Source organism: Anoplophora glabripennis, unplaced genomic scaffold, assembly GCF_000390285.2.
Source record: "Anoplophora glabripennis isolate ALB-LARVAE unplaced genomic scaffold, Agla_2.0 scaffold321, whole genome shotgun sequence".
Lineage (NCBI taxonomy): Eukaryota > Metazoa > Arthropoda > Insecta > Coleoptera > Cerambycidae > Anoplophora > Anoplophora glabripennis.
This window is the reverse complement of record NW_019416407.1, coordinates 421,936-432,580: the sequence shown is the minus strand read 5'-3', so window position 1 is coordinate 432,580 and position 10,645 is coordinate 421,936. Positions and strand designations below refer to the sequence as shown.

Genomic DNA, 10,645 nt, shown 5'->3' with positions numbered 1-10,645 from the left:
AAAAAAAAACGTGGGCTTAACTTTTGGCGGCACAATATGTTAAAAAAATTCGAAAAATGTCATATTTTTCTTCCTAAAATCAACTCTTGAAAAGATACATAATTAAATAGGAAGAAAAATATGACATTTTTCGATTTTTTTTAACATATTGTGCCGCCAAAAGTTAAGTCCTAGTATTTTTTATGCGCATAGAAAAATTTTCCTTTCTGGTGATATTTGAAAGCCAAAAAGCCAAAAATCTCCGTGGATATACGATTCACCCAAACCAAAACAGATAGCGCCTAGTCTAAAATCATTAATTACATGTTTACTTTAAAAGATTAATTTACATTATTTTTGTGAATATGTAAAATCAACCAACATTTTGATCCATCAACATGATGAACCAGTCCCCGAGTTTCTAAGGAACTTGAATATTTATTTTCCATAGAAGGGGGGCTTGCACAGTGTACAATTGTTGCTGAGACTCTCGAATTCCTCGTCTGTTTTGTTTTCCTGTCACTCGAATCCCACACAGAAGGCCCAGGCGCCGTTTTCCCGGGCACTGGATGTTCGGGCTCGTCTTGTGAATGTGTGGATTCGTCCTGGAAGCACGGATTACGAGATTAGGGGATTACTCAGTCCGCCCGGCTATAGAAATCAAGGATAACGCACCTCAAACAATAAAATCCGATCTAGGAACACCACATCGAAAGGCGAAGCTACTAAAATAATAAGGTATCGTTGCGAACCTTCTTCTATATCAGAAATTTCAAATAATTTCTCCATAACCAAGCTCGTAAAAACGATACAATTTGTAAGGAATGCTAGTGTTGCCATACCAAACATCGGGTTACTGTATAAAGGGAAGTGATTTTGTTTGTGTCTTGAAAAATAAAAGCTCTATATACAGTGAACACAAAAGGCGAAGCCTGCTTTGATCTTTAATCAGGACGAAACCATTCTTTACTTGCTATATTACGAGAAAAATGGGTGCATGTCGTCAAAGAACGAACGTGAATTTGAAACATTTCCTCGCATGTTATTTGAAATTATAAGAGAAAAACGCTAACAGAAATATCGGAAATTAAGTCGGTTACTTGATTTTAATTCACTGAAATACTGAACGATATAGGGTTAAGATCTACAGGGCATCATCAGTTAGCTGGTCAAGCTAATGGGACCAGATAGAAAATGGTATTAACATAATGTGGTTTAATGCATATAGGTAAATAAACACAATTTAAGGAAAAAAAATCAAAAACTGAGGGGTCAATGGGGTGGTACCACCAGATTCCATTTCTTCTACTTGCGGCTTAACCTAGTAATTTGTAACACCCTGTATATTAAGTTTTCTTTTGACCCAATAAGTACAAACATAGTCATTAATATAATGAACACAAATGTTATATAGTCCAAGAAATGTAGAGCTGGACGCGACTTTTTGTTACGGCAAGCTAAATTTATCACTATAGATGCTAAATATTATGTACAATAACATATTAGTTTCCACAGCCTTAAAAATGGGGGGTTGTTTACAGGTTGGTTAATTGTATAATTTTTACGTAAATTCACTTTTTTCGCTTATAACTTTTTTCCGTTCATTTCCACGAGAAATCAGTGAAGTACTTTTTTTTTTCGTCTTCAAAAGACCTACAAAACTAGCCCTCGAGCGTCAAAAAAATATTGATTAGATCGAAAGTTATAAACAGAAGAAGTTTATTTATGACTTTTGAATTAAACATTTATAAACTGCGGTACTAATTATTGGGCCATCAAATTTTTTAACATAATACCTCACCAAATTCAAAATTTTAATGAAAATAATTTTAAATCAAGGATAAAAAAATACTTAATAAAAAATGCCTTTTATAATTTTGAAGATTTTATTGACAGTAATGTAGCTCGAATATGAATGTTATCATTAATCTTAGTATGTCGTTTATTATGTGTATTGTTATTTACCACTTTCTTTTTTTTTTTGGACGCGTGTTAACACTTTTATGTGTATGTAACACTAGCCCTTATAAATAAATAAATATTATGAAATCTACCTTGAAAAACATCAGTGCGATTGTTGAAGATCCTTGTAAACTATTCAACTTACCGATTCCAGATTTCGTGTGAGTTATTAGACAGTGATAAGGAATGAGAGGAGAGAGGATGCGATGCCAAAACGTTCTGGTAATAATAACGCAGTTTATAAATGTTTCATTCAAAAGTCATAAATAAACTTCTTCTATTTATAACTTTTGATCTAATCAATATTTTTTGACGCTCGAGGGCTAGTTTTGTAGGTCTCTTAAAGACGAAAAAAAATACTTTACTGTTTTTTCGTGAACGGAAAAAATAAATAATCTTCCCCCCACTTTTATGACTGTGGAAACTGATATGTTATTTTACATAATATTTAGCATCTATAGTGATAAATTCATCTTGCCGAAACAAAAAGTCGCGAAATGGTCTTTTCCCAGCTTATTTTCCTGGCCTATATAGTTAAATCATAATTCCTTTAATTCAAACATTTTTAGAAAAAGAAAGCGACTACTTTATGTCCGACATAGAACTATTTGAAAGAGTTATGATGAAATATACGAATTTTTAAAGATTTATGCCTTTTGAGACAGTTAAGAAGTTGTGGACACAGAAGCGTCCATTGGTAAAATATGTGTTCATATCCTCCTTGGCCCCGTTCAGTGTGATTCAATAAGGACATTCCGAGGCACACCGAGATGAAAAGGACTTCAAGGGGAGACCTACTTCTACTACGGCCCTTGAAGTTGAGTGCCACACTCCGAATATAAAAATGGGACATGTACTGACTTCTGCATATATACATACTTAGTAGTTATATAACTCTTACATATTCCATGAAATAAATTCCAATATTCCCTGCGACAACGTCGACCGGGAAATCGTAACATATTTTATGGGGTTTGCCAAGGAAAATAGTGTCAGAAAATGTGAGACAGCCTTGACTCTGTCAATCGCAGTTGGTCTGGAGGCAAGTGAAAAATTTACAAATCGGTTTATCAAAAATATTTGAAATTAAGAACCAATTGATAATTTTCTATTAATATTTTGGCATTCTGACACTTGTAAAATAAATTTGAAATTAATGACAGTCGAGAGTTGTTTATATGAAATAATTTTTTAAATAAAAACTAAATAATATGCATCATTATTTGACTTCAGTCTAGGATAATTTATATTTCGAAAATTAATATATTTTCGTTCTGAAAATAGACGTTTGTGTTTACATAGATGTGTGTGTTTGTTATTTTATCTGTTTCCATAACTGAAATGCCAAAAAGTGCATTTTTTTCTGGACGAGTCTACTTTTGTTGCCCAAAGCATTAGCCAAGACCAACAAGCTGGCGAGGTCATAAATATGTAGGTTTTGAGGAGATATCCATATTTAGTTGTCAAAAACGGAAGCTTTTTAACAGGAAAAAAATTGGATATGTTTCTCGAAAAATATAATTGTTAACGTCATTAGTCGTTCTGTCAAATCCCAAAGGTAATACTTTCGATTGAAGATGGAGATAACCATAACCTCATCCAATTAAACACCACGTATCCCAAATTTTACTTCAATTTTTGTATCGTTATAGTAGGTCCATACTATAACAACAATTTACAAATCTGTAAATTACGGACAGGATTTTCCTCTTCACAGACTTGTAACATTATAATTTCTGTTAGAATAGATTCGATCTTGTTGAAAGTTTTAGTAGTTTATCATGTAGGTAAATGTTGTATAGTAGGTACATAAATATGTTTAGATATTATGACTTTGTCTGACTACTATCTAAAAAAAGTTAAAAGAGGCATTAATATTAATTGTTGCCTTATTTTAAATATATGGTATAAATATCTGCTGATTTGATTAGATACCAGCAGCTCTAGCAAAAATAAAGTTTCAAAGGAAACGCAAAAAACCAGTAATCCATACATGAATACTATGCATACCAAATAGAATAATCGCCTTTATTACCGCAATTGACATCTGATGCTTCTGTAGTGGTGTTTCCAAACAGTTATTACATTAATTGTATGATAGGCCGGACTACGCATATTTTCTCTTTTCTCTCTATCTCTCCCACTTCCGCAACCAGTAACAATTTTATTAAATACAAGGTATGCAAATTTTATCTGCGTATTACAGCTTTCTATTTTGATAAATGATTTCACGACCGTTTTCCATTGGGCCATTACATAAATTTTTGTTTTAATACACCAGGAACGTGAGCTGTTATTAAGAAAATGTCGTTCTTACTGTATATAAATGACATTTATTAATTATACAGCTCCATGTATACCTAAAGCAAGTGTAGAAGCTGGACCGCATAAATATGTCACATAATTGTTATATTTTCTACGAGTTTCAGTTTTTATTTTCATAATAACATATATTTTGTCATTTGTGGGTTTCTAGCAAAAAGTGTTATTTATTTGAGACACTTTCAGTGTAGACTTAAACGCGAACCAAAACAATTTCAACTGTTAACGCTTTCCAGACTACTTTTCCTTAACGACGACGATATTTTGGTGTATTTTTAAGTATACATTGAGCATACAGTTTCGCAGTTTGGAATTTGTTTACATTCGCATTTTCAAATAGAAGAAACCGTCAATATTTATTTGCAAGCGCCATTTCAAAGGCACTGAGTAATTTGACATAATTACAGGCTCTAAATAAAACAGTCTATAAATATTTAGTTGGTAACCTGCGGTTTTTCTTTTCTGAATCGATACGGTAGACACCATACACTGAAAGAAATGCGTTTTATTCTTTATTAGAATTCTATATATCATTATAAGACCATTGTATACTATATGTGACAGTTAAACAGGTGAATATTGGATATAAAACGCATATTGCTAGCACAGTTGTATAGTGACTATAAACCTTAGTCTTTATTAAATTATTGTATAACTAGTATACAACGTTTTTTATACCCTTTACGAAATAATAGCAATAACTGTTATTAAAGTGTTCCATATCGTTATTAGAACATCTAGTACTGGTTATAAGTTTTATAATAATAAATGTATTAAACTGTTGTATACTCTGTATGAGTTAAAAACATATGTCATTAAGTTTTCAGAAATTTTATTGGATAACTGTAATTACAAGCTAAGGTTCTAATGTAAACATACATAAAACATACTTTTAAGCATTAAAAATGATGACAAATCGCTCCCAAAACTGTCCAGTTTATTTTCTTAGCAACGATGCACCCGTATTTTCTTGTATTACATGAGAATTTGCACTATAACTCTTCCACCTTAAGAATGAAGCATCCCCAGAAAGGTTGAGCTTCTTTCCATATAATTTTATTTCCTCTGGTTGATTGACTTTATACCCATGCTCTTCTTTGTCACCGTTAACCTTCTGTTCCTCCATCTTATGTAAAACTTAACATCAGCGATTTCTAATAGGACCTACAAAATAATAATTTTTAAGATTTAGACAAGATTTACATTTGAAAAAACAAAACAATTACAAGCCATAAAACAGTTAGATACTTACATAATAATTTTCCATTTCACACAACGCGATATGATCATGTATCCCACAAAACATGTGCATATACTGTCCATTTTCATCAAACTAGACGTGTGTAAGTCGATGCACAGCGGACTGTCGGAAATTTTACGATTGTTGTATTTTCTCTTCTTGAGTAAAGATAATAAAGACGTTGTGGTTTTGTGTGTTTATTTTGACAATGATTGAACATGTATGGACAATAAAAGTGGACTGTATAAGATAGTTGAGTACCGTTCTGCTTCATGCATAGCATGCTACTGAAATCTTAGAAGGGATGAGCTCGTGCGGCGAACCCTAAATCAGCGGCTGGAATAGCCAGGTTTCTTATTGAGTCGGCGCACTTCGCTCTCGGGTCTGACATATGATTATTATTACAAGACTATGAATATAACTTAACAACGATCATAACCGATTATGCACCGAGAGGTGACGATCACTTAACCATTATAAGACGCGTTTTACACGTTAAAAACGGAAACATATTCAGTATAAGAACGAATAATTCTGTTAATACAATTGTTATATACAAATTCGGATACTGGTCTTTATACAACAAATCTTCCCTACTATACAATTGGAACATAAAGTCTATAACACCTAATAATGTATAAGTAATTCATTATAACCTTTATTTCATAGATGCATAAGGTGTATTAAGCACCTTCCAGTTAAACTCATTGAATAAGGAGTATGGAGATGATTGCTTTTTTTTTAATAAAAGTTGTATATTGGTTATGAAAGTTTTAATATGCGCTATACACATTATTCTAGATAAACAGTTTAATAAGCCCATTTCTTTCAGTGTAGAAAAACCGCAGAAAGTAAACTACTCTCTGTTCCAATGTTTTATCTAAAATGTCCCCTTATTGTATTCTTCTTCAACAAGCTTTTTTCACACCGATGCGACCAAATTTAACAAATAAACTTAGTCAAAATTTTTACAAAACTCGCTTCTATATACTGTTTCCCAAAATGGTGGAACAAAATTCATATTTTTTCCGGTTCACTTTTATTAAATGATCGACATTAATTAAGAGTCGGTACGTTTTTAAAGAAGAGACTATGATTGTTTGAAATAGTCATCAGTACGACATAAAAAACGATTTTTTTCATTTTTTGTGACAACTAGGACAAAAAAGTATAACCTTATATCGTTGAATTCGTATTTAATGTCGGTAATGTTATAGGTCTGTCAAACCTGGCTCAAAAAATATAAAATTTTGCCAGAAAAGTGACAATTGACCTGTTTCAGCAATTTTTTTAAATTTCAACTGGAAGAAAGTGTGAATTTTGTTCCATAATGTGGAGACACAGCTATTACTTCTCTTAAACACTGAGATTTGATTCCGACTAGTAGTAAAATACCATAAATTAACTTTATATCCCGGTTCGGTTACAGCCAGTTTTCAATGATTTGCTATGCAAACTACAAAATGATTACTATTTGCATCGTTTAATGACACGAATAACTCGATAGTTACAAAAGCAAAACGACAAATTAACAGTTATCGAAATAGCGTAAGTACGAGTTACGGTAATTATAATAAATGTAGTTGTGCTGATAACTAATTTTATTACCATGTCCTGGTTTAAATTGAATAACACGATCACATTCTATTATATGATTTGCAATGGTGTCTTTTTAATGTGGAAGACTTATAAATACGGAGTACGGAGAGTGTGTAGATGAGACTGTGCGCAACTTATGTGGAATTTTCGGTTGCAGGAATTACTTACTTTTACATTAATAGGAAGAAATCAACGGCTTAGACTTTTTGACATTGTAAAAAAAAAGTAGTAGGTTAAGTCCTCCGGTTGGTGTCTACATTTAATGTACGTAATTGTTTATGACATTCCTATATTTTAAAGAGCTTTTACTTCAAACCGTACAACAGGATAGAATGGACCAGTAGACCTAGAAAATTTAAATATTGACCAAAAACTTAATTTCTAGTTTCAAAGTCTGAAGGAGAGAATGATATGTCGAAACGTCAAGGTGCTCCGTCTACCTACTTGTTTTTATAACCTTTACTAGAGATCAAGTTCAGTGACACACTTACTAGAGATAGTACAACATTGTTTCAAAACAGTGTAATAAATATTTAGCGACAGCTTAACAGTGCTTGAAACATTACGTCTAAGGAGTGCGCTTTTTATTTTGCCTTGTTATTGTGCTTATTAATCTAAGTAATGAGTAATGATTTACTTTAAGTCTTACGGTTAATACGTCGTGTAAGTTTATGTTACACATTCTTGTTTTTAGATGCTATTAGCAGATACACGCTGACTGTCAATCACGCGAAAATTAATTTTCCTCAGTTTCGTTAATCATTCTAAAACAGTGTAGTAATTTTTAACTTACGTTTATCAAATCGTTGCTCTTTACCACTGGACACGTCGCGGCATTTTTTTTTCAGATTTAAAAATGGTATTTACAAGCAGCAGCTTCATTTCTGTTTACATTTCGGTTTGAGGGCTATTACCCATTCAGCCAACCGTAGTGGGTTATGAGCCAATAAATTTAAATTATTCCTTACTCAGAAAAAGCTGGACATTAACGATAATCATCTGAATATTTACAATCCTGAAACGACCGTTAAGGCCATTGTGGAAGTATGAATTATGTGCTTATTATTTCCACTAATGAGGTATACTTAGAAAAAAAATAATAAGCGAGTTTATGTTTCTTAGATTTTCAAAATAACAGTTCGTATAAATATATTTTTATGAATTGAACAAAAATGTAAATGTACGTTTCAACAGACGGAATAAACTCAAAAATTTTTGTATTAAGGTTATTAACAACGTATTGATTTAATCAAATGTTTAGTCGAACCAAATATTTCGGGTGTTAGGAAAGCATGTAATAACATTTTAATGGAACATTCTGTTTGTTTTTGTAGCAAACTGTGATATTATCTGTAGTTTTTTAAGTGGCTATGCTTTTCTAAATATATTGTACTAAAGTGACCTTAATTTTGTTGTTCTTTAAAATCAATTGGAAATATTATACTATACCAGGTGTCCCAGAATATGTGGTCAATCTCTCGGATTTTACATAAACAGGTCCCTAACGGACGCCCATGAAAATCGATTTATTTTTTTAAATAACTTTTAAAATAATTTTATTTTTTGATTGACCCATGAAAACAATTTGACTTGCGTAAATATGGACATCAATAGGAAAAATTATCAATATTATACATTTTTTAAAAAAACAGGCGTTCAAATGCTTAAAAGGAATCGACTCTTACAGCTGCAGTACTGGGTATTTTTAATGTTTGACTTAATTTTTCTTAGTTTCTAATTCACATTTCATTTCATATTTTGCACACTTTGCCCTAAACAATTTATTTTTTTAAACCGTTTTCGTCGTAATGCACATTTTCCTTTATATATTTTTAAATCATCCACTAATTCTTCAGTTTGGCTTTTCGCTATGCAAGAGTATTTCGGAAGAATGTCGACGTAAAGCAGAATTATCCCTGGATATTTAAAAAAATTATTTGAATTTGTTTAAATTAGTTTATTACATTCTTATTAAAGTAAACAAAGCAAGAGCTAATATTAAAAAATATGTATCTGTAAAGAAGCATTTTTTATTTCTGCGTGTGTAGAATGATTTTACTACCCGTTTCTAAAAATAGACAGAAGCGCACCCCTTTCGCAGGATTACTACAGAGACAAATGAGCAACTTGATTTCCTGAATGAATACATTTCTACGATGGAACATCATTTCCCTAAAACGTCTCCCTCCCTTTGAAGTTCAGTGTAAGTCCCTTTCTTGTACGCTAATATGAAATATATCAGCTGGTTTACATTTGATTCGATTTTTTACTCTCCTGTAGTTCTGTCGCATCGTTATCCGCATTTTGTTTTCAATAAAATATCAGTCAACTCATCCGTCCAAATCACTTGGATATCTGTTTTAGAAAATCTGTATCTGTTTGTACATAATACGAACATATTTAAATATTTAAATATAGAACCGTATAAAAATAGTACGTTTATTTTTTAAACCATATAAAGTGTCCCAGTGTAAACAAAAACACGTGTTGGTTGTTGGTTGAAAAATAACTGCTGCTCTTATCAATTATTTTAAGATTATTCAAATGATTAAATTGACTTTTTCAGAATTTCAGTGTGTATACTTCTTTAGGATATATAAAACCATGTGACATTTATTATGATCTAACATCAGGGGAGGCTTTGGAAGCTCATCCTGAAAGTTATCACTTTCTAACTTTTGCGCACATAATATTTTTACAGCCTGAAGTAGGCTTTCTAATTTGGCGATCAATTTTAAATAAAAAATTTATTTTTCGTTCGTAGTCGTAAAGTAGACCATTTTCAATAAAAATAGGGTAAATCTTCTGGAAAAATACCTCAATTTCTTGCTAAATATCAAATCTCATATCGCAATGCGAAATAAAAGATGAAAGTTTTGAACAATTGATTAATTATTCACAAGGACATATCTACAGAATAAATAATATTTAACATAAAAACATGGTATTCGTTTCTATTGTTCCATTAAAAAAATTAAGTTATATTTCAGAACTAACGGCTTCAAATACAAATAATTACAATTTGTCTTTCGAACATATAAATTTTGTAATAACAGAAAGGTATGATATTATTGATATGATAAAATCTACGGAGAATCCATCTTAACTGTAACACTGTATATATTTTCCTTTTTTTTTTTGTCTTTCGTAATGGGGTGCGGAGTGTTGACAGTCCATATTTTTAACCCATTTATTTAAAAATGGGTTTACGTAAATGATTGCTGCTGATAAGATCCGGGCCGTCTCGAGTTTCCCGAGTACAATCCAGTTTCTCCACGTAATTTTAGCCAGCTGAAAACTCGATAAATTGGAGAACGCTTCGCTTGTTGCCGTCTAAGCACTAAAGTTGATTTTAAGGAGTCAATTTAAGAGCAGGAAGTCTACCGTACATTTTTTATAAGAGGAAGCGTTAAAATACTCTTAAGAAAAATGTTAAGAGTTCCGAAAGGGACATTCTCACGTTTCATTGTTAATTAGACGATACAAATATTTTAGTACCTATCACTTTTTCGATACGTACCTAAACATAAATGATTTTTTATT

At 31.7% G+C, this 10,645-nt stretch overlaps 1 protein-coding gene across 1 annotated transcript in view; it reads right to left on the bottom strand.

The window, feature by feature from the left end:
• LOC108912835 (neuroglobin-like) overlaps nucleotides 1–10,645 on the bottom strand; it is a 76,686-nt gene that overhangs the window by 65,673 nt on the left and 368 nt on the right. The window lies entirely within an intron of this gene.